Source organism: Heptranchias perlo, chromosome 20, assembly GCF_035084215.1.
Source record: "Heptranchias perlo isolate sHepPer1 chromosome 20, sHepPer1.hap1, whole genome shotgun sequence".
Taxonomy (NCBI): domain Eukaryota; kingdom Metazoa; phylum Chordata; class Chondrichthyes; order Hexanchiformes; family Hexanchidae; genus Heptranchias; species Heptranchias perlo.
This window is the reverse complement of record NC_090344.1, coordinates 19,986,236-20,011,177: the sequence shown is the minus strand read 5'-3', so window position 1 is coordinate 20,011,177 and position 24,942 is coordinate 19,986,236. Positions and strand designations below refer to the sequence as shown.

The window sequence follows — 24,942 nt, the reverse complement described above, 5'->3', positions numbered from 1 at the left end:
AGACCACCCAATGAGTGCCCCAAACCGATTGCCGTAAGAAAAACAAATGGCTGGTTAGCTTAGTTGGTTATAGCGTGGTGCTAATAACGCCAAGGTCGCGGGTTCGATCCCCGTACGGGCCATCAGTAATTTATGACATTATTTGAGTGACTTTGAAAGTCCTGACTTCACAAACAAGGAAGTTCATGCAAAATTCAGAGGGAATCGTTTTTGGAATAGCATTCATTGCAATGTTTGAGATATCTTTGCCCCTGGGGCGGAGAAAAAAAAATCTTTCCGCTCATTTTTCATTTATCCTTCATTTCTCACTCACCTTTCCGTGTCTCCATCTCTTTCTGTCTGTCTCTTTTCCTATCTCTCCATTTCTTTCCATTTCCGGGACCATTCTTCCAGGTATGCTTCCTGACAAACATTACAATCCGTGTCACTCAGTATCAGGGTGTGTTTACTGAAAAACATTACAAACTGTGTCACTCAGTATCCGGGTATGTTTACTGATACACATTACAAACTGTGTCACTCAGTATCCGGGTAAGTTTACTGACACACATTACAATCTGAGTCACTGAGTATCTAACAATATGAAGCAACGAGTTTTATTCCCGCTGTGATATCTCTCTGTCGGTTTGCTGATAAACGTTTAACAAGGGGCCTGTTCCCTTTAACGGTCACAAGCAGTTAGAAACAGACAGAGCGGAGATGAGGAAAAGGCATCAGTTTAGGAATCAAATGCTTCAAATCAAATGTTCGCCGGCGCTGAGAGAGGCAAAAAACAGAGAAAAATGCAGAAAGAAATAAAGCTAAATAAAGATGCAATCAATATTTCTCATCCTTGATGCTTCTCTGCTCCTTCCCCAAGCCTCCAGCGCCGGTTAATATTTCAGTGTAAATTAATGCGAGATTCGACCCAAAGAATGAGATCCAAACAACCAAATTTTGCTGAAATTCGGAATTGAACTCGGGACTTTCAAATTTTTGCATTCTCAACTGAGCTGTATCGGCTCCATCCCAAGTTCGACTGTCTGGCACAGGCCTGGGACTGTGCCTGGGCGTTTCCTGCTCTGTGGGGCTCAGTACCACTCCGGGTGAGATCAGGAAACGCACCCCAGACCGGAAACTGTGGTTTTCCTGTTTTGTGTGGAGCAGGTGAACTGCCTCTGCCCAGTGTGACTGCGTCGATGAGTTTCCAGCTCTGATGGGTAATTGAATCCCTTCCCACAGTCCCCACATTTCCACGGTTTCTCCGTGGTCCGGGTGTCCTTGTGTCTCTCCAGGTTGGATGACCAGTTTAAGCCTCGTCCACACACAGGACACGTGTACGGTTTCTCCCCGCTGTGAATGGTGCAGTGTTTTTTCAGGCTGTGTAACCGGTGAAAGCTCTTTCCACAGTCAGTGCACTGGAACACTCTCACTCGGGTGTGTGTGTCTCGGTGCTTTTCCAGTCACACTGATGTTTGAAATCTTCTTCCACAGACAGAAAAGACAAACATTTCTCCTTCCACATTCATAGGTCGATGATATTCAAGTCCTGATGAATCGAGTGACTCTGTCAGATCTTGACGTGATCTTTGGTTTGAATTTCCCGTCTGCAAATCCTCCCCTTCTAATACCCTGTAAAAGTTCACAAAAGTCTTCACTCTAAATACAGGATCGAAATTTGGAACAGACAATTCTAGTTTCTATGGAACTTTCTATCCTCTCTTTTCCGCCAAAGCCGTAAATCCCCTGTCCCACACACTCTCCCTCCTCCCTGTGCTGAAATCCAAACCCATCCCACCATCTCCAATGTTTCTTCCCTCCATTCCCAGTTTTCTCCCTCCCTCTCCTCTGATTGGGTTCAGTTCTACACCCGCTGTGGGCAGAGTGAGAATAAAATAAATGAGGCAATGGTTTTCTCTCCTGGTCACTGGGACCCTGAAGCCCCGCCCACTCTTTGTTCCCGGTCACTGGGACCCAGAAGCCCCGCCCACTCTTTGTTCCCGGTCACTGGGACCCTGAAACTCCGCCCACTCTTTGTTCCCGGTCACTGGGACCCAGAAGCCCCGCCCACTCTTTGTTCCCGGTCACTGGGACCCTGAAGCCCCGCCCACTCTTTGTTCCCGGTCACTGGGACCCTGAAACCCCGCCCACTCTTTGTGACCGGTGACTGGGACCCTGAAACCCCGCCCACTCTTTGTGCCTGGTCACTGGGACCCTGAAACCCCGCCCACTCATTGTTCCAGCGCCAAGATGGCCGCGCATGCGCCAAGATTCAACCATGACTTCCGCTCGCAAGATGGCGGCCAGTCACACTGATTTTCGGACGACTGCTGCTCGGGCCTGTCACCGAGGTGCAAACACTGGGCCTGTGGACTCCGATTTGTGGCCTCAAGACGCCATCAGGTGCTTGTGACGCTTCTCCGCCTACCCACAGGTCCAATTACGCCCCCGTCTTCTCACGGCCTCGGACACGCCTGTTCCTCCTCAGTCCTTCGCCGCCACTCGCACTGCGCATGCTCAGAGCACAGCCCGGTCCTGGCACCGCGCACTGGACTCCTGTATTCATTGATAGGGCACATTCTGAGGCGCGGGGGACTGTGGGGAAATGCCCCGCCATTGAAAGCCGGAATTGGTGAACAGAAAATTAATGATTGTCATCCCATCGAGGTTGGTGCCAGGGAAGCAACAAACAGAATAAATAAATAAATTATACAGAAACCCGAGTGCTCAGACCTTCCCCATGGTGCGAAGTAAACTGGCCGCTACTTTTCCGTTAGTAAGTCGCAACTCTGCTGCAGGAGTTCCTCAGGGCAGTGCCCGAGGCCCAACCATCTTCAGCTGCTTCATCAATGACCTTCCCTCCATCATAAGGTCAGAAATGGGGATGTTCGCTGATGACTGCACAGTGTTCAGTTCCATTCGCAACCCCTCAGATAATGAAGCAGTCCGAGCCTGCATGCAGCAAGACCTGGACAACATCCAGACTTGGGCTGATAAGTGGCAAGTAACATTCGCGCCAGATAAGTGCCAGGCAATGACCATCTCCAACAAGAGAGAGTCTAACCACCTCCCCTTGACATTCAACGGCATTACCATCGCCGAATCCCCCACCATCACCATCCTGGGGGTCACCATTGACCAGAAACTGAACTGGACCAGCCATATAAATACGGTGGCTACGAGAGCAGGTCAGAGGCTGGGTATTCTGCGGCGAGTGACTCACCTCCTGACTCCCCAAAGCCTTTCCACCATCTACAAGGCACAAGTCAGGAGTGTGATGGAATACTCTCCACTTGCCTGGATGAGTGCAGCTCCAACAACACTCAAGAAGCTCGACACCATCCAAGATAAAGCAGCCCGCTTGATTGGCACCCCATCCACCACCCTAAACATTCACTCCCTTCACCACCGGCGGACTGTGGCTGCAGTGTGCACCATCCACAGGATGCACTGCAGCAACTCGCCAAGGCTTCTTAGACATCACCTCCCAAACCCGCGACCTCTACCAGCAAGAAGGACAAGGGCAGCCGGCGCATGGGAACAACATCACCTGCACGTTCCCCTCCAAGTCACACACCATCCCGACTTGGAAATATATCGCCGTTCCTTCATTGTCGCTGGGTCAAAATCCTGGAACTCCCTTCCGAACAGCACTGTGGGAGGACCGTCACCACACGGACTGCAGCGGTTCAAGAAGGCGGCTCACCACCACCTTCTCGAGGGCAATTAGGGATGGGCAATAAATGCCGGCCTTGCCAGCGATGCCCACATCCCGTGAACGAATGAAAAAAAACTCAGGCCCGACCCGCCCAGTCTGGTTTAATTGCTAAATGTTCTCTCACTCGAATTCAGACCTGTCATTCTCAGGGAAACTGACGATGTCTCATTTTTTCTGTGCCCTACCCGAGAGCCAGTTAGTGGCTTTATTAAGCTGTCAACAACTTTTGCAAAAGTGGAAGGAGGTGAAAAATTCCACGAGCGATGCCTCAATACACAAGGGACCACGTACACTGTGACACCAAATCTAGGGCAACTTACACGGGACACCAAATCCGGGAACAACTTACACTGAGACACCAAATCCAGGGACCACTTACACTGGGACACCAAATCCAGGAAACACTAACACTGAGACACCAAATCCAAGGACACGTTCACAGGGATACGAAATCTCGAGACCACTTACACAGAGACACCAAATCCAGGGACCACTTGCACTGAGACGCCAAGTCCAGGGATCATTTACATTTGGACACCAAATACAGGGATCAGTTACACAGAGACACCAAATCCAGCGATCACTAAAATGGTGACATCCTTTTTGCACCTTCTCCAGTATCTCTATATCCTTCATATAATATGGAGACCAGAACTGTTCACAGTACTCCAAGTGTAGTCTAATCAAGGTTCGATACAAGTTTAACATAGCTTTCCAATTCTATCCCTCTAGAATTGAACCCTCGGGTTTGGTTTGCTTTTTAATGGCCATTTTAACCTGCATCACTAATTTTAGTGATTTGTGGATCTGTGTCCTCAGATCTCTCTACTCCTCTACCCCATATAGACACTTATTGTCCAAGCATTATGAGGCCTCCTTGTTCTTGCTACCAAGATGCTCCACTTCATCCTCATCTTTATTAAAATTAATTTGCCAATTACACCCCCATTCTGCAAGTTTATTAATGTCTTCTTGTATATTTTTGTAGTCTTGATCAGTATCTACTTTACCCCGCCCCAAACTGGTGTCATCCGTAAATTTTGAAATTGTCCATCCGATTCCCGAGTCCAAATCGTTTATATAAATTGTGAACAGTCGTCCCAGCACCGATCATTGTGGAACACCACTTTCCACCTTTTACCAGTCTGAGGAGCGACCCTTAACCCCTACTTTCTGCTTTAGTGCAGTGATCAAGATAAATCTCTTTACACAGGGAGTTGTGAAATTGTGGAAATCACTTCCAAAGTTCTTTAATGACAAGTTCTCCTCATGTTTTTATCCAAGACATCACACAGCCCAGTTATTTACTCCAAATGTTGATGCAATGGTTCAAGCTAAGAGGTGCCAGGTATCGGGAGCAGCAGCAGCAATAAATAAAATGTAAACGTAAGTAAGTACCAGTATCGTTAATCTTCATCTATTTCCAGTTTAATAACTTTTGCGGAATGTGGCCCAGGCCAAGTGCCATGATATCAGATCAGGCTCACCATCGAAAATGAGTTTGACACCCCTGAGATGGACAATGTGAACCGGATTACCCTCATCCACTAACCCAGCAACTTCTTCAAAAAACTCAAGCAAGTTTGTAAGACACGACCTTGTTTTTCGGAAGCCGCGTTGAGTATCTCGAATGGCTCCTTCTCTTTCCCCGTGGTCAAAACAGCATCGCTTAGGATCCATTCAAGCATCTTCCATCTGATCGATGTCACACTGATGGGCCCGTCATCCCTAGTCTCTGATTTGTCCCCTTTAATGAAAATGTGAACTACGTGAGCTACCTTCCAATCTCAGGGGACAATCCCTGACTCTATTGAGCTGTTGAAGATACAGGCAAGGGGCTCACAGAGCACCCGTCCCATCTTTTTAAACACCCAGGGGTGGATATCATCTGGACCTGGAACACAATGCATTTTGAGAGTTCATATTTTATCCAAAGTGACATCCCATTCTATTTTAATATTTATGATGTTATTGTCGACAGCGCATCCCCCAGCTGGAATCTCAGCATCAATCACAGGAGTGCAGGCTGATGAGAAATAATAATTTAACAGCTCTGCCACAGTCCGGGAATCTGTCCTGAACTGCCTTTCAGTGGACCTAAACTATCTTTAATGGTCTTCTGACTCCCGACGCAGCTGAAAAGGCGTTTGCTTTTATTCCCACAATTGTGCACCATCTTCTTTTCCAATGATCTCGTAGCTTCTCTAATGGCTGATTTTGAACCCCTCGATTGTGGGTGATATTTGACACTATCCTCCTGTAAACTGAATTCATCCTGATCTGACCTGAGTTAAATGTAAGACAGTTCGGGGAGTCAGGAATCATTCACCCTGAGACCTAAACTAACAGATAAAACCCCAGACGGTTCCTTCGTAAGGTTTCCTCTGGTTCCTCGGCATATATTTGTCAGGATGCCGAAACCCAGCTTTCTTACAGTCCACTCATGGAGGTCCCATTCCCTGAGCCTACAACCTTCAGCAGTGTCAGTGGTGGAGTTCACAAATGAACTGAAAACCTTCGGAATGCGAAAACAATTTTGCGTTTCCAAAATAAAAGGACTGACATTTATTATGGAAACAGTCTGGTGTCGCTCACTGCAGAAACATCCATGTCAGAGTGAAGCGGCTCTCTTCCAATCTTTCGACCTTGTCTGTCAAGAAGAATTCTGATTTCCGTGAAGGCAATCTCAGATTAAATGGTGGAAGATTGGCCGTGCTCAGCTGGCCATCGAAACCGTGCATTTTTTTGCAGACAAAACATATATTTGAAACCAGGAAATACGAGACCACGAAACTTAAGGTAAAATTTTCCCACCGTCCCTGGGTGGGCTCGAACCACCAACCTTTCAGTTAACAGCCAAACGCGCTAACCGATTGCGCCACAGAGACACGACACCTTTGTTTTTGAGCCATTGATTCAACCAGCTAAAAATTCAGGTTGCCGCGATCAATATAACATCTCTCCACCATCAGTTTACTTTTCCAAAATAAAGGGTGTGAAGCTTGCATGAGTGAAAATCTGTGCTCTATTATTTCTGAACATTAAACTCACCTTGCCATTAAACATTTGTATGTTGGAAGTCTGAGTCGCATCGTGGCAGAGAGGATTGATTTTTCGAGCTGTGATTCTCCATTCTCTGTTCCAGTCATATTCAGGTGTGGTGAAAATGAGAGGAGATGAAACGAGCAGGTCCAACGAGCAGGTCTGTGATACTACACGGTGTCTACAAAATTGTCTCTTGTACTTACAGTGCAGCGGACGGCAGTTTTCACCATTAAACCAGTAACTATGATGTTAAGAAAAAATGTGGCCGACAAACATTCGATTTCAGCGCGGTGACACTGGGTCAGAGTAAAGTTCAGTTCATGCGATTGCCGAGTGGCGAGAGGGTGGATTTGGAACTCCTGTGCGGCTGCACTGCGCATTGTCCAGATCTGCTTGGAGCGATATTCCCTTCAATTCATCACTGACAGGGACAGTTTGATTCAATGTCTCTTTTTTCTTGTAATTGGTGAGATTTCAAAAGTTGAAAACGACACGTGCTGACCCCAACCTCGCCACTGACACGCTGACAGATACAATGCAGTCACAGTCTGGTTCATTGAGATGAAATCCGAAAGCGATTTCACAGTCGAATGCAAAGCGAACTAAACTCATTTAAAGAAAGTGCAGGTCACATAGGTGCCTTTAAAGTCCCGATTGTTCGAAGCAGAACTGGAAAATGCGCAATGCAGCAGCACAGGAATTCCAAATGAACTCTCCGTGGAGGTAAATGAGTGACAGGAGCAGAAGGACATGCCACGTGAAAGATTTGGACCCAGACCTGCTGCATGAGACTTGAAATGTTGTCCACCTTTAACTCTCGCTCACAGTGTCAGAACAGTCACTGTTATTATTAGCCTTCTTGCACTGCAACTCCTCAATAGCCCCAGGTTATCACAGCATCGCTTTCTTCAAATTGAATCCCAGTGTGAAAACTTACACGATTTCAAACCCAAGCAAAGGTGTGCGAGATTGGAAGGAGAGTGCGAGTGGAGATCATGGGCCGGGGGGCAGTGATATCATCACCTGAGCATTAAGATATCCCACATACCAAAGAAGCAGGGAGATGAGATCTTTGTGTCTATTTTTCCCGGCATGTGCAAAATCCCTTCTCAATGGCCAGCACCGTTCTTTCCCTCTCTCTCCCTTCTGTCCAGGTCAGGATGGGATTCATGAATTCCCCTGTGTTTTCATCAAGCATCTAATTCACCTGGCAGCTGGAGGAGTAGAGGAAGCGGGAGGGGAAGAAAAGTCAGAAACAGGAGATGCCACGTGAAACGGGCTGAATCTTGTGTGTTTCAGTTGCTTCAAATGATCCACGGCAGCCCTGCCTCGCCTCGCAGCTTTCCCAGGAGCTGCATCGATTCGGCCCGTGCGTGCGTGCATTTTGGAAATGGAAACAGAGACATCCGCTGCTTGTGGGAGTATTTCACCTCACTTTTCCATTTCATGCACAGGACTATCCCCACTCGGTACTGTCATGGCCTGAACAAGACTTTTTGTGTTCTCACAGAAAATGCCACTTTGTGCGAGCAGGTGTTTGGACTGGACTGCACTGAGCTGAGTCACTGAGGATATTCAATTAATGAAATCAGTACTTCAAACAGAAAACATTCTTCACTCACTCATCCTGATACATTAGCGTCTCGATTCTTGAATTATTGTTTCATTCATTGCAAAATAGGAACAGAAATAGGCCATTCAGCCCATCGAGCCTCCAGGTTAATACATCCTTCCTGAGGTGGGGTGCCCAGAACTGAATGCAGTCCTCCAGATGGCGTCTCACCAGAGCTCTGTGCAGCTGTAACAAAACTTCCACCTCTTTGCATTCGAACCCTCTATAGATAAACGGGCAGAGTGAGAGCTCAAGAGAGAAAGCGAGAGAGAGCAAAAGAAAGAGGGAGAGAGAGCATTATGCATTGGACAAACTTTCTCAGGAGTTCATTTGAAACCCCACTGAGCTTTCGAACCACTTGCTCTACCGCATCAAAAGTTCATAAGCAGCATATGGGTAATGTGAAATCATATAATTCATAACCGGTTTAGTCGCGCAATGGGTAGCACATCGGACTTTTCGCTCAGAAATTGTGTGTTCGCATCGCACCACCGTTAAATTTTAGTTCGTTGATTTCGGAGCTGGGAAGTGAAATTTTGCAGCAAAACCGGAACAGGATCATTAATATCTGTCAAGGAAGGGAAACAGCCCCCACCCACTTCCTCTGATACAAGTGGCTCCAGTCCCACCCGAATTTATAATGTTTAATCCACTCTGAGCTGGATTGGCGAAACACTCTCAAGAAGGAGGCTCACCATCTGCTTACCGCGGAAGTCAATGTGCTGGACTTCCAGCTCTGTCAGACTGGATGTTCCTTCAGACAGGTTTCTAACTGGACACATTCATCCTGCTGCCGTGCGAGCATTGGTGCTACAGGGGTTGAATTCTTGCTTGCAGTAATTCTATTCCTGTAAAAGTAGCTCCTGAAGATCGCAAGATGGAAAGTATCGTGGCTGAGCGGTCTAACGCGCTGGTTTAAAGCTCAAACTCAATCCCATAATTTGTGGATGGATCAAAATCATAGTTTGTGGCTCCAATTCCGAAGCCTCCCTCTGTAAACTAAGAAGACTAACCATCTCATCTGCGATTGCGACAGAGTAGGCCGGAGGAACCACATGGCTGAACAAATAACTAGATGCATTACGGAACACAGCAATTGTAAATAGAAACTGAGAAAATAGGAGCAGGAGTAGGACATTCGGCCGTTCTAGCCTGCTCCGCCATTCAATATGATCATGGCTGATCCTGGACCTCAATACCATATTCCCGCTCTCTCCCCATACCCCTTGATGCCTTTTGTGTCCAGAAATCTATCCAGCTCCTTCTTACATATATTCATTGACTTGGCCTCCACAGTCTTCTGTGGTAGAGAATTCCATAGGTTCACCACCCTCTGAATGAAGAAATTTCTCCTCATCTCAGTCCGAAATGTTCTCATCTGCTATTGCAACAGCATACGCCGGAGGAACCACACGGCGATGCAAATAAGTAGATGCGTTTTGGAACGCACCAATTGTACCTTCAACTCCGGCCGAAATTTTCACAAGGAAAAGGATTGGTTGGTTTCGGTGGGCCTCGACTAACAACCTCGCCATTTCCCGGTCCTGGACTGTCATATAAGGACCGCGCACTGACTGGTTGCGCCGCTGGAGCCCAGTCACTTTGATCACCTGTCCCACTCTGCTGGAAAGAACCTTAAGGTGAGAGGCCCTTACCTGTGGAAACGTGTCCAGTCATTGCGATGAAAATAATATCTACACTTTCACTTTCAGCTTCTTTCACATCCTCTGCTCCATCGCACGACAATCGGGTTTTCTGCGAACAGGCAAAATGAACATTGGCAGAAATTCTAACAGCAGTGGGGTTCAAACCCACGCCTCCGGAGAAATTTGATGGAACACCTGAGACATCGAGGGCACGCAACCATAATGTCACAGTAACGTTTAAAGAGCTGTTTAATGCTCAAATAAATGAATTGAAGCTAATTGACCGCATTTCCCTCGTGCTGGGGTTGTTCTCCTTGGAGCAGAGAACATTTAGAGGAGATTTGATAGAAGTGTTCAAAATAATGTAGGGTTTAGAAAAAGTAAATAAATAGAAACTGTTCCCATTGGCGGAAGGGTCGTGAAGCAGAGGACACAGATTTAAGGTGATTGGCAAAAGATCCAAAGGCGACATGGGGAAACACTTTTTTTTACCAACGAGTAGTTGTAATCTGGAACGCGCAGCCTGAAAGGATGTTGGAAGCAGATTCAATCGTGGCTTTCAAAAAGAAATTTGATAAGTACTTGAAGGGAAAAAATGCAGGGCTACCGGAAAGGAGCGGGGGATTGGGACTAACTGGATTGCTCTTACAATGAGCCTGCACGGGCTCGATTGGCTGAATAACTTCCTTCTGTACTGTAACCAACCTCAAGGGCAATGAGGGATGGGCAATAAATGCTGGCCTCGCCAGCGACGCCCACATCCCTTGAACGAACTCAAAAAATAATGACTGTATAATTCTATTTATACAGTTTATTTTCATTGCTTGCATTTCTCTATCTCTCACTGTCTCTGTCTCTTGTATTATCCCCTGATGGACTTCTCAGGCTTCCTTGCACGGCGATGGCTGATCTAACCTGCAACACCAGCAGAGGAGGTTAAAGAAAGATTGGGACAGGAGGAAAAGTAAAGGGGCAATCCAGCTGCTGCAGCCAATGTCCACACATTAATGCCTCTTCTCTCTCGCAGTGAGACAGAGGCACCAATTTGATTAAAGTATACTTATAGTAGATTGTATATTAACACCATTCCGAGACAGACGGCAATAATATCATGGAATCATACAATCATAGAAAGTTACCCCACAGAAGGAGGCTATTCGGCCCTTCGTGTCTGAGCCGTCCGAAAAAGAGGTATCGAGCCTCAACCCACTTTCCAGAGTTTGGCCCACAGTCTTTTGGGCCACCCCCTCTGCTTCCATGAGTCGATCTCCTTGATGCTTCCAAATTAGTGTCGGGTTCTTACTACCCGTTTAATGTTTACATGCCTGTGGAATACTTTTGGATTGCCTTTTATGTTGGCCGCCGGTCTATTCTCATACCCTCTCTTTGCCCCTCTTATTTCCCCTTTCAGTTCCCCTCTGAACTTTCTATATTCTGCCTGGTGAATGAATAAAAAAAAGTTAGGATTTCCGTCAGCCTGAAACAGAAAGTTATTAGTTGATTAATGGCGATTTGAACAAGTATTCTTCTTTTTTTTAGAGTTTAATGAGTATTGCGAAATTAATACAGTAAACTATTTTGCCTTAGTTAATTCCCTGAACGGGAACGGGACCCGCCTCCCACACTGAGAGCATTGGCAGACGGCAGCTGTCTTCTGAGGGTATCCTAAAATAACGTGCGCAGCCGAGTTTCTGTAGTGTAGTGGTTATCACGTTCGCCTAACACGGGAAAGGTCTCCGGTTCGAAACCGAGCAGAAGCATTTTTGAGTTGCCTCCATGAATCGATCTCCTTTGTGGTCCCGAATCAGAGTCGGGTTCTCACGACCCGTTTAATGTTTACATGCCTGTGGCAGACTTTTGGATTGCCTTTTATGTTGGCCGCCAGTCTATTCTCATGCCCTCTTTTTGCCCCTCTTATTTCCACTTTCAGTTCCCCTCTGAACTTTCTGTATTCTGCCTGGTGAATAATTTTTTAAAAAGTCAGTATTTCCGTCAGCTTGAAACAAAAAGTTATTAGTTGACTAATGGCGATTTGAACAACTATTCTTTTTTCAGAGTTTAATGAGTATTGCGAAATTAATACAGTCAACTATTTTGGAGAATTTAATTCCCTGAACGGGACAGGGACCCGTCTCCCACACTGAGAGCATTTGCAGTCGGCAGCTATCTTCTGAGGGTTTCCTATAGCAACGTGTACAGCAGAGTTTCTGTAGTGTAGTGGTTATCACGTTCGCCTAACACGCGAAAGGTCCCCGGTTCGAAACCGGGCAGAAACATTTTGAAAAAGTTCCCCACTAAAAATCAATCCGTCTGAAAAAAAGCAAGAATTCATTCTGTGGTTAAATGTGAATAAAATACCACACCTCACAGAACCGATATGTTTTCCATTCTCTGTGTAGTTCAATACACATTCAAACACTACACATACACAGACAGTGTCTCGCCCTCATTCACGTTTCATGCCCCGACTGTGCAGGAAGCCCCTCTCAAAGCTGCACATTGCGATTGTTTCCAGTTGATTTGTGAGAGGTCATTAAATGATCCTGCAGCGCTGCCTCGGTTTATAAATACAGTTATAAACAGCATTGCAGCCGCGGCAACAAACAGATCAGTTTTTCGATGTTCGATGTTCCCCAGCTCCCGCATTGAGTGAGGCCACGACAGCAACAATATTCAGGCCGCCTGTCAGGCCCCGCTCTCTCCTTTCACACGTTGCTGGCGGGAAGCTGCAATTGCCGCTTCAGGCAGCGCATTACTGCCCATCCCTGGGAAACAAGATAACACCAAAGCTTTGACAACACATCGCAGGCATCGTCTGTCCCGTCGTTGTTGCTCCGCTGCGAAGACAGCACTTGCCAGCTGTTTCAAAATTTACAACCAGAACACTGGATCCTCAGATCACTACCCGTTTTAAAAGTCTGTTACTCTATCTACTGAGCTACGCAGGCTCGCAATTTGTTAAGTTCCTATCGTACATATTCATTGTAGGACTCTGAATTATCCATCGTAGACGTCGAAATTGGGTGAGGGTCCCTGTTATAAAATTGTCAGCAGCGTGTTGAGGAGAATCCTTGTTTCTGTTGAACATGATGTAAGAAACATCGACAGTGAACTCGTGAGTTTACAATTCTTCGTGTTTGTGCCAAATAAGAACATAAGAACATAAGAAATAGGAGCAGGAGTAGGCCAATCGGCCCCTCGAGTCTGCTCCGCCATTCAATAAGATCATGGCTGATCTGATCCTAACCTCAAATTTAAATTCATGTCCAATTTCCTGCCCGCTCCCCGTAACCCCGAATTCCCTTTACTTCTCGGAAACTGTCTATTTCTGTTTTAAATTTATTTAATGATGTAGCTATTATTTAACAATGTCTTGTCATTCGAAAATAATATAAAATCGTTGGACTATAACTTGGTGTTGTAAAATTGTTTACAATTGTTAACCCCAGTCCATCACCGGCATCTCCACATCTTGTCATTCGTTAGCAGCAATTAAAATAACACTTTACCCAGTGGCTCAAAAGCTGAACTTGTCCCACACGGGAGCTGGAAAAGGCCTCTCGACCTTTCAGCGTATTAACATCTGTAAGCTGAATAATTTCACCCGTTACACAGTGATACCAGGGAGAATATTTCCCTTCCAGATTTTCCCCACACGAAACTTCCAACTGATGAATATCCGCTGAACGAAAAGAAGAATTGTATGTTTAGTTCTTTGGATTGAAAGTTCTCGTACCGGCACCTTTGCCATATCAGCTGCCGCTAATCGCTCCCTCTCCCCCAAAAACAAGTAAATTCACACCTACTATTGCAAGACGGTAGGCCAGAGGAGCCCAAGTGCTCACATGGGAACATTAAGAAGTAGATGCGTTATGGAACATACCAGTTGGACCTTGAACTCAAAATGTTCGATTGTTCCAGATGAGGCTCAAACTCACAACCTGGGCATTTCTGGAGTTCATAAAAGTACCGCACGCTGAGCGCTTGCGCCACAAGAGCAGCGCACAATCGGTTCTATCAGTGCTCCCGTCAAACAGCTTCATTTTCCGTCTCTGAATTATCGCTTTGTGATCTTTCTCCGATTTCTCCAAGAAGCCTCCAATCAAGATGCGCTTCGATAAATATCCGCAGTGAACTTTAAAAGCCCTGGAATCTGAAACAAAACCCCAGAAGATAAGAACTTTTATTGATCTTATTATTAACTAAAGGACAACTTTTGATGGTGCTTTAAGGAGGATTTGGATAAAGTGTGAAATGAAACTGGGAAACTCTCCCTGGGCTGTCGTTGATTGAAGAGATGGGCGTTATTTCATTTGAAAACCGAGGCTCGGAACTTTCTGATGGAGAAGTGTGACAGAAGATTGTGGTTAGTGGCAGTTACCGGGGAGATCGAGAGCAGAGGGAGAAAAGTCAAAGTCACAGCTGTGACAGCTCAAGTGCTCTGCTTATCTGTAATATTTAAAAAGTAATGTAAAATACAGGACAAACCGATTTAGTATTGGTTATCAAAAATACTGAAGGATACAGGTTCAAACGGGAATTTGAGAAAAGGGAACAGATTTAAACGCCAGACCGAAATCATTCCACATGAATCTGAAGCGTCTTGGGGAAAATGGCAGCGCGAACTGTGATGTTCGTGTCATCACTTCAAAGACCCTCCAATTACCGACAGTATCTTTGAACGAGTTGTGCAGCAAAACCGTGAGTGAAGCCGCTTTGCATTTGTCAAACGTGCAGGTGACGATATTGGCGTTAATAAGGGTCGATTTCAATTATTTGAAATCTCACCATACCTCTTGACCCGAAAATCGACGAGAAAATCGGGTTTTTCCTGTAGGTCGTGAATTGAAGGGAAAGCCGCATCAAACAGATCAGAGAAATGAAGAGCAGAAAATGTGGATGAAATTTGCACGAGTGAAAATCCCTGTTTTTCGGAAGACTCTGTCCCCAATGGTAGAAAGGATTGATATTTCGAGCTGTTATTCACCAGCCTTAACTTCAGTAATTTCCTGTTTGCTGACAATGAGATGAGACGAAATGAACAGGTCTAACGAGCCGGTCGGTAACACAGGACAATGATTCAGTACAGCTCGTCACCCAGTCACTGGGCTCCGTTATAGCCGCTCCTGTCAGTCACACACAAAGATAAATTGTAAATCGGAAACAGAAATCGTTAATGTAAAACACTTAATATCAACCACCAGTTTTTCCCTCTTTCCGGCTTATCAAACAATTTGTTTCACAGTTTGTCAAGCCGAAAACAGCCTCTGGTATTTGCTGATCGAGAATTTCAGTGGAAATTGGGACCGTCACTTAGTATCGGAACAAATATACCCGCTGAGGTTTCGGGGTTGTTACTGGTTTATTTATATCAGTGAGTGACTGGTTTTAAACTAGGTGAGGATCTAAGCCTGAGGTAAGAGCCTGGGATAGACAAGAGATTCTACAATATTTCAAGTTAAATTACATTGATTCCGCCAACACTGTACATCACATCCCTTAAACATTGTTACCTTTTGCTATGTAAAACTGGTGTGGATGGAAATGGGAAATAACTGAAAAAACCTTCATTGTATCAAACGTATTATTATTATACAAACAATGTACAGCCTATCCCATAAAAAATGACTCAATGTAAAACCAGTCGCCAGTCCCAGACCCGCTGTGCCCGTGATGTGATTTGCATCCGATTCTGACTGACTTAGTATCAGACGCGCTCCCGTCAACAGTAAACGAATGGGGCCGGATTCATAAGAGAAAAATGAGGACCGACCTCCGCATAACCTGTCCTCATAATTTAACCATTTTAGCCCCGGTATCATTCTGGTGAATCTGCGCTGCAGCCCCTCCAAGGCCAATATTTCATTCCTGATGTGTGGTGCCCAGAGCTGAATGCAGTACTTTAAATGGGGTCTCAGCAGATATTTCTATCTGTAACATTCTCCCCCTTTGAATACCAGCTTCTTTGAGATAAAGGCCAACATCCCATGAGACATTTAAATAAATTTTCGACCATTCCACTGGCTTTTAGCGATTTCTGTACTTGGACCCCTAAATCTCTCTGCTCCTCCACAGTTCCTAGCTTCTCACCATTTAGAAAATACTCTGATCTGTCTTGCTTCAGTCCAAAGCAGATGAACTCACACTTCTCCATATTGAAAGTTTGAACAGACTGGAACTCTTCTGTATAGAAAAGAGAAGGCTGAGGGGTGATCTGATATAGGACTTTAAGATTATGCAAGGGTTTGATAGGTTAGACGTAGATAGGATGTTTGCATTTGTGGAGGTGGGGACTCCAAATCATTGAGGCAATGATTATAAGGTATTCACAATTTAATTCAATATGGCATTCAAGAGGAACACGTTTACCCAGAGAGTGGTTAGAATGTTCAATTCGCTCCCACAAGGAGTAGTTTAGGCGAATAGCATGGATTCGTTTACAGCGAAGCTAGAAAAACAAATGGAGGAGAAAGGAATCTAAGGGTTTGCTCATAGGGTTAGATTGAATGGGGATGGCGGAGGCTTGTTTGCAGCATAAACACCGGCATTGTCTAGTTGGGCCGAATTGCCTGTTTCCGTGATGTACTTTCCATGTAATTCTATGTTGCTCCATCTGCCACAGTTTTGCCAACTCTCTTAATTTATCAATTTCCCTTTGTAACTTTATGCTTCCATCTACACGACTCACTGCGACACCTATCTTGGTGTCAGCGACACACGTGGATACACGGCTCTCTATTCCTTCGTCTATGTCATTTATATACCGGGACTCTGTCTCCCACCTTCTAACCAACTCCCTACCAATTTCATTAGATTGCCTCAAATTCGACGCACTCTCATTGTTGTTAACAGTCTCTTATATGGTACCTTATCGAATACCTCTGGAAGTCAATATCATTTAACAACCATGGATACTCCATTATATACCACGTTAGTTACATCTTCATAAAGTTCAACTAGTTTTGTTAGACTTGACTTACCTTTACAAATCCATGCTTGCTCTCTCTGATCAATTCATGTTTATCCAAGTGCTCAATCTTTCTTTCCCTAATAACGGATACTGGCAACTTCCCCACAACGGATGTCAGACTAATGGGTCTATAATTTCCAACATCATCTCTGCTACCCATCCCAAATAATGGAGTGACATTGAAATTGTTTCCATCAAAGGAACAATTCCTGAATCAAGAGATTTTGAACGATCATGACGAAAGCATGTACAATTTCCTCACCTAGTCCTCTCAGTCCCCTGGGATGGTAACCATCAGGTCCTGGAGATTTGTCTATCTTTAATCTAATTATTTTCTCCATTGCCATTATTTTACTTACACTGAAACCCGTTGATTTATTTACAGTTTTCCTCAGATCTCTGATATGTTAGCCTCATTTATTTCTGTGACGAACGAAGCAAAGTAAATATTTAGCAACTCGACATTTCATGATTTTCAATTACAATATCACCTCAATCTGTATTTAAGCGGCCTACATTACTCTAAGCCTCCCTTCTTTCACTTAATATACTGGTAAAAATCTTGACTGTTGTCCTCATTTTCCCTAACAGGTTTATCTCCTTTTCCCTGTTTGGACCTCTTACGGTTTTTTATTTTCAGCACCAAAATAAACAATACTTTGCTGTAAAGTGCGTCTCAATAGTTCTTCACTTTCAGAGCGAGAATTGTCTGAACGGGTAATTTATCTAATGTAACAAACATAAGTACACATACTCATCCGTATATCAACGCATTGATGGAGACACAAAGATAAACAAAACGAGATATGTCGGCAGCATCGGGATGCACAGGTGAACGGACAAACCAAACAGACAAAGATGAAACGGTCTGAACCCCAAACCGACAGTGACGTATCGCTGATAGATATTAGTGAGAGTGAGAATCCCTACGTGGTCAGTTTTCGGTAAAATATTAAGATGTCTACGTGGCAAAGAAGCAGAATGCAAAATGGTTAGAAAGGGTTAATTAGTTCGTAACTGAGATTGGTTCAGGTGGCCTGGCCTCCTGCTGGGCCATATGTTTGCGTCGTCAGCAGGTTTGCATGGTCTTATCAATGTCGAGTCTTTGATGTGATTCAAGGACTGGTCTGAATGTCTCCATGTTTATGGCAGATCAATATAGGTAACGAGCTTAGCCAAAGTTGAAAGACATTCCAGGTTGGGAGATAAGAAACAGAAGGAACAGGGAAGAACATTCCAAGTTGGAAGGTGAGGAAGTATCCCCTTTGATGTCTAACAGCAGCATGATCAGCACATGGACGATTTATGATTGGCCGGAAATAATGTAACCTCGCATGGCAACCTATGCCCGGCTTATGATTGGTGTTGACCCTCGTTAAGTATGTTCCAACCCTATTGATTTGTATAAAAACGTGTGGATTTCTGTATGTTTCTTATTCTTGCTCTGCCAGCATAGAGGGACTCTATCAGGAGTCCAAATCAATGCTGCAGACTAAGAACCCTGCTATTAAAGTTGTGTTGAATTTTAAAATGTATTCGACCTCAGTTATTACTGAACCAGACTGAGGGGAAAGAATCCGGTTCGTCAATAGGAGGTGGGGCTGAGCTATCATGAATGGGCGCTGTGGCTTAGTTGGTTAAAGCATCTGTCTTGTAAACAGGAGATCCTGGGTTCAACTCCCAGCAGTGCCTTGTGCAACTACTTATTTTTACCTAATTTGTGGAATTAAGCGACAAAATGGCACTTTGGAATTGGTATTTGTTCAGGTTTGAGGAGGAAACGGATATCAGATTGACTCTTCTAAAACGCCCTTTCATTGTCCAGTCAGACCTCTCATAGAATGTGTCAGCAACGGGTTAACTTAAAGACACGTTCTCGTTTTTGGGCTCGTTGAGGCCAGCGTATAATTCACGATTTGAGGTTCAAACCCGGAAGTAGTCCTAATTTGGACCGAGACTTGTGATCTTGACCTGCGGTGAAAATCTTTGCAAAGAGGAAAATGAAGTCCGCAGACCACTCCACCTGAATCTACCGACCCCGATGAAATATATCCCAGGCTGTTAACAGAAGCAAGGAAGGAAATAACGGAGGCTCTGGTCATCATTTTCCAATCCTATCTGGTTACAGGTGATATGCCGAAGGATTGGAGGACTGCTAAAGTTGTACTGTTGTATAAACAGGGAGAAAAGGATAGATCAAGTAATTACAGGCCAGTCAGCCGAACCTCGGTCAGGCTGAAGGTATTCTATTAAATCTACTCTGCACTTCCTCCACGGCCAATACACGGAGGAGGGGACTCTTGACTGACAAGCCTCAGATCTATCAGGAGAGGGAGACTGACCCACGCTCTCTCTTTCTTCTGGGATGTACCACTTTTGAAAAAAGAAGGTGAATTTCTCGATATCTTTAAACGCTCTGTCTCACTGCACATGATTTAAAGTGTATTGTGGGACGCTGTGAGTGTCTCTGTACCTGTAAACTCTCTGACTCACTGCACGGATGTTTAATGTGTACTGTAGGATAGTATGTAAGTATCTCTGTATCTTTAAACTCTCTGTCTCTCTGCACAGGTATTGAAAGTGTATTGTAGGATGGTGTGTATGTCTTTATGCCTTTAAACTCTCTGTTTCACTGCACAACATTGACAGTGTATTGAAGGATGGTGTGAATGGGATGAGGGTCTGTGGGGCGAAGTGTCGCCGATTGGGAGCAGCGCCCGTTTGCGGGGTGAGTATTGCACGCTTGATTTTCTCTCTCCCTTCTATCTTTCTTTCTCTCTTTCTTTCTTTCACCTCCCTCTCTCCCATTCTTTCTTTCACTCTCTTTTCATTCCTCTTATTTCGTGCTTTTTCTTTCTGCCCCAGCACCTTTGTCTTTATCCTGTTTTTGTTCTCCATGTGTCTCTGCTGGATGATCCACAATTCAGACCTGCCGCTTCTTCCAGCTTTTCCTTCCTTCTACGATCATGGTCTATTTCATTGAGACTTTCCTGCGGCCTTGCCGAATCTAACATTCACTTTCACATTCTTCCGGCTTTAAGTTTGCTCTCCATCGACCGCTGTTTCTCGGGGGCACATGTCCCGTTCGCATCAATGTTCATTTGTGCCTTGAAACCAATCGATACATTTCGATCTGCTCCAGAGACAAGCTCTAAGAAAGCAGGGCTGGCATTCGGAAGGACAGCGCATACTTTTCCGTGAAATTTCCATGGGGTATCTTGTGACACGGGGGATGTTAACTGAAGAACTGGGTTTTGTTTTCATGGTCGTTGGCGCTTTTCCCCGAGCAGTTGATGTGCGGGAGAGACGGGCGGCGCTCCATAGCTGCGAAAGACGGCAGAAATGTGCATTTTTGGCAATCTGGGCGGTGCAGGAAAGTCGGAAATGTTCCGCTTGATCTTAATAGGTCTGTGGAAATGTCCGATTGAAAAAGAATGAGGAGAAATGAAAAGAGCGGCAATGGTGAAAAGGTGTCGATTACAGGAGGTTGGCCGTGAGCGAAAGGTCCTTTGAATGTCCGGCGAGGAGGAGATTTTGTTCGGAAACGGCAGACTTTAAGCGCGTGAGGAAAGTGAAGTGCGAGCTGCGTCCTTGGGTCACATTGGGTGTTTTCAGGAAAACAGCCATTGTGAAATCACAAAAATGAAAACAGAAAATGCTGAAAACGCTGAGCAGGTCAGGCAGCACCTGTGGTGAAAGAACCAGATGAAACGTTTCAGCTGTATGAGCTTTGTCATCCGATCTTAATGGCTAACCATGTGCGTGAGGAACTGTGCTGTCTCAGATGCTGGCTTCCATCTCTGAATTATGAGGGTTCGAATCTCACTGCTGCCAGAATTTGTCGACCCTTTCATTTTCGCCGCCTCACCAAAAACCCTTCTTTAATAAGAAGTGCTTTTCCGCATTGCTGATTTACACCTGTTTGCACAATTCAGCTAAGTCTGGATTGCCACTCAACTGTTTCTTGGACGGAGGTGTTGGGACTGTAAGGTGTGATCGAGGTGAAGCATCAATCAATGTGCACAATGGCGCCCTGGTGAACCGAGTACCTCTTATAGTCAGTATAATATAAAATATATGTACCATAATTATGAATTTCTTCTTTGCATCACACAAGGATTTATTATCAGGGAATGTACATGAGCAGGTCGATTTCCGTCACGCTCCGGTCGCCTCCCACAAATAGAATAGAATCATAGAAAGGTCACAGCACGAAAAGAGGCCATTCGGCACATTGAGTCCGTGCCGGCTCTCTGCAAGTGCAATCCAGACAGACCCACTCCCCCACCCTATCCCTGTAGACCTGTATTCTCTTTCGTTTCAAATACTTATCCAGTTCTTTATTGAACACCATGATTGAATCTGCCTCCACCACCCCCTCGGGCGGTGTGTTCCAGACCCGAAACACTCGCTGTGTCGAAAAGTTTTTCCTCATGTCACCTTTGGTTCTTTTGCCAAACACCTTAAATCTATGTTCTCTGGTCCTTGAACCTTCCGCCAATTGGAACAGTTTCTCGCTATCTCCTCTGTCTAGATTCTTCATGATTTTGAATACCTCTATCAAATCTCCTCGTAACCGTCTCTGTTCCAAGCAGAACAACCCCAGCTTCTCCAATCTATTCATGAAACTTATACCCCTCATCCCTGGAATCATTACAGTAAATCTCTTCTGTGGGGATTCGTTATTAACATCGCCGAATCCCCCACCATCAACATACTAGTGGTCATCATTAACCAGAAATTTAACTGGACCAGCCACATACATACTGTGGTTACAAGAGCAGGTCAGAGGCTGGATATTCTGCGCCGAGTGACTCACCTTCTAATTCCCTGAAGCCGTTCAACCATTTACAAGGCGCAAGTTGAGTGAGTTGGAATACTCATGTGATGGTCATGGACCTGAAACGTTAACTCTGTTTCTATGTCGAAAGATTCTGCCTGACCTGCTGAGGATAAACACATTTACAGTTTTTATTTCAGATTGGCAACATAGCCAGAATTTTAATTTTGAATAAAGGGGGTTTCGCATATTTCTGCATGCGACGAGGTGGCCGAGAGGTTAAGGCGATGGACTGCTAATCCATTGTGCTGTGCACGCGTGGGTTCGAATCCCATCCTCGTCGTCATTGCGTTTAAGTTTTGTTTCTCCCATTCAGTCCACCCAGAAGGTCTGGTGAAAGTCCCATCCTTCTCGAAACGGCAGACGGAGGGTTTTGCATTGTTTGCTGAAATCAGCAACAGTTCCTTCCAGGAAGGTGTTGAGATTGTGAGAATGTGAGATCGCGAAATATCAGAGTGTACATTGGTGTCCGGATCATTTCGTGTCTGTGTCTGTTTAAAAGGGATGTGCTGTAAGTCCCGGATCATTCTGTGTGCGTTTTAAGCGATTTTCTTGATACCTTTTTCCTTCTGAACTGAAATGACGATCCTCTCTCGAGAAAAAGGTTCACCGCCTGCTTCGGGCAACTGGTCGGAAAAATAACAAAAACTGATGAGACCAAGTTCATTCTGCTGGGCTTCCATTCCAAGCTCCGCACTCTATCCCCCATTCAGACCCACCCCCGCCTGGACAGTATAATCTGCGATATTCATAAGGGAATGGAAAAGCAGAATATCACGGTTATAATTTTCTTCGTTGCTCAACACTGAATAGCTTCAATTGTAATGATTCAGAAGGTAATCATAGAATCATAGAATCTTACATCACAGAAGGAGGCCATTCGGCCGTCGTGCCAGTGTCGGCTTTTTCGAAGATCTGTCCAAATTAGACCCACACCCCAGATTTTTCCCCATAACACTGCAAATTAGTCCTCTTCAATTACGTCCAATTGCCTTTTGAATGATCCCATGGAATCGGCTTCCACCACCCTTTCAGGAAGTGCGTTCCTGATCTTAACAACCCTCTGTGTGAAAAAAATTCTCCTCAATTCCCCTCTAGTTCTTTTCCCAATTATTTTAAATCTATGATCTCTGGTTACCAACCCACATGCCAGAGGAAACAGTTTCTCCCTACTTGCTCTTTCAAAACCTCTCATTATTTTGAATACCTCTATTAGGTCTCCCGTTAACCATCTCTGCTGCAAGGAGAACAATCCCAGCTTCTCCAATCTCTCCAAATAACTGAAGTCCCTCATCCCTGGTATCATCCAGGTCAACCTGCTCTGAATCCTCTTCAATCCCTTTTCATCCTAAAGTGTGGTGCCCAGATCTGTACAATATACTCCAGATGAGACCTGAACACTGATTTGTAAGGATTAGTATGATTTCCATTTTTTGTATTCAATGCCCCTATTTGCAAAGCGAAGTATCCCATATGCTTTCTTAACCGCCTTATCAACTTGCCCTGTTTTCTGAATATGAACCCCCCAGGTTCCTCTGCTCTTGGAACCCCCCATAAATTGTTCCATTTAGATTATACTGCCTCTCCATGTTCTTCTTCGAAAAGTGCATCACTTCACACTGATCGGCGTTAAATCTGTCACGTGACCGCCCATTTCACCAGTCTATCCATGTCCTCCTGAAGTCTGCTATTATCATGCTCACTATTTACTACGTTGCCAAGTTCTGTATCATCCGCAAACTTCGAAATTGTATTCCCTATTCCCACATCCAAGACATTTATATATAACAAGAAAAGCAATAGTCCTGATACCGACCCCTGGGGGATTCCACTGCATATTTCTCCCCAGTCAGAAAAACATCCGTTCACCACTACTCTCTGCCTCCTATCCCCCAGCCTATTACTTGCCCACGTTACCACCGGCCCTTTAATCCCACGTGCTTCTAGTTTTCGAATAAGTCTGAATTTCTAAAATGTGTTCTGAAAATAACTGTAACCCCGTAATTTTATTGTTAAACAATGAGAATACAGATATTAGGACCGGATGATAGATCGGGTTCATTCCCATTATCCGCAGGTGACGGGACCCGAGCAGGGGAAATCCCATCTCGGTTTATATTTTCCGAAAACGGAGACGGAAAATAGCAAAACTCAACCCGTCGAAATCCAACAATTGGACGAAGAACCGACAGCCTTTTCCCATCCCGGGTTTGCAGACCTGGCTGTTGAAGGAAGCCTGATAAGTCCATTAGGGATCAACAGCGAAAGTGAAGAAACGCAGACAGAGATAGATAGATACATGCAAAGAAAAATAGTATAAATCTCCAATTCTGTCATTGAGCAGAATTTAGGTGGCAGCTTAATGGAAATTCGTCGCATGCCGTGAAATCTAAGAGTTGGACATAGGGCTGGATTCTTACATTATTTCTGAAAAAAGTAAACACTGCCTGGTAACGACAGCTCTTATTTATTTGACCATTTTACAGTGGCGGTTTGAAGTGATTTCGAATCTCAGTGAATTTCAAGACCATGCTTGATCCACTCGTTTGGTCACCCACAGGTAGCACGCGGTTGGAGACTGCGCAGGCTAATCACAGGAACTCTGCCAGACTGCATGTTCCAGACTTGTATCCAACGCTACACGTGTAGCCTGCAGCCGTGTGTGGATTGGTGGTTGAGTGTAGAACCCTCGCCTGCCGACGGGAAACCAGGGGTTTGGTTCCAGGCCAATGCAGCTTCCTTTACCTTTTGTATCTGTACCCATGAGATCGCCTGAATTGGGATAAATTCATGTGCCGGCTTCAATCTGTACAACCTCTTGAAAGATTATCTTCATTTCGTCTACGTGTCTTTCGTGGACATACCCTCTGCATTCTGTCCTCTGGTGTTCAAACATGCTCGGCTGGAGATAAGTCAAACCTGCCTTTTGCATCACTGAGAAGCCAATTGGTGATTTTTGAGCAAAAACGGGGACACAACAGGGGTCATCCTAGATTTGAGCCAGTAAAACTCCCTGAGCGAGAATCAGATCCAAAGATCAACTGGCAACAGAGCCGTGCAGCCAGTGTAAAATTTCGCTGCCACGCAGCCGATCCGCCATCCTTTCAGAACACCATGGCCATCCAAACTCGC

At 45.1% G+C, this 24,942-nt stretch overlaps 5 non-coding genes across 5 annotated transcripts; 4 read left to right on the top strand and 1 right to left on the bottom strand.

Annotated features, from left to right (window-relative positions):
- The first annotated feature begins 48 nt into the window (after window positions 1-48).
- On the top strand, window positions 49-122 carry trnai-aau (transfer RNA isoleucine (anticodon AAU)). Its single transcript has one exon. It is a non-coding gene; the product is annotated as a tRNA-Ile (tRNA).
- Window positions 123-6,511: 6,389 nt separating this feature from the next.
- Window positions 6,512-6,585, bottom strand: trnan-guu (transfer RNA asparagine (anticodon GUU)). Its single transcript has one exon. It is a non-coding gene; the product is annotated as a tRNA-Asn (tRNA).
- Window positions 6,586-12,203: 5,618 nt separating this feature from the next.
- trnav-aac (transfer RNA valine (anticodon AAC)) lies at window positions 12,204-12,276 on the top strand. Its single transcript has one exon. It is a non-coding gene; the product is annotated as a tRNA-Val (tRNA).
- A 6,312-nt stretch (window positions 12,277-18,588) lies between these two features.
- trnat-ugu (transfer RNA threonine (anticodon UGU)) lies at window positions 18,589-18,662 on the top strand. The gene has a single exon. It is a non-coding gene; the product is annotated as a tRNA-Thr (tRNA).
- A 3,349-nt stretch (window positions 18,663-22,011) lies between these two features.
- Window positions 22,012-22,093, top strand: trnas-gcu (transfer RNA serine (anticodon GCU)). The gene has a single exon. It is a non-coding gene; the product is annotated as a tRNA-Ser (tRNA).
- Window positions 22,094-24,942: the final 2,849 nt, after the last annotated feature.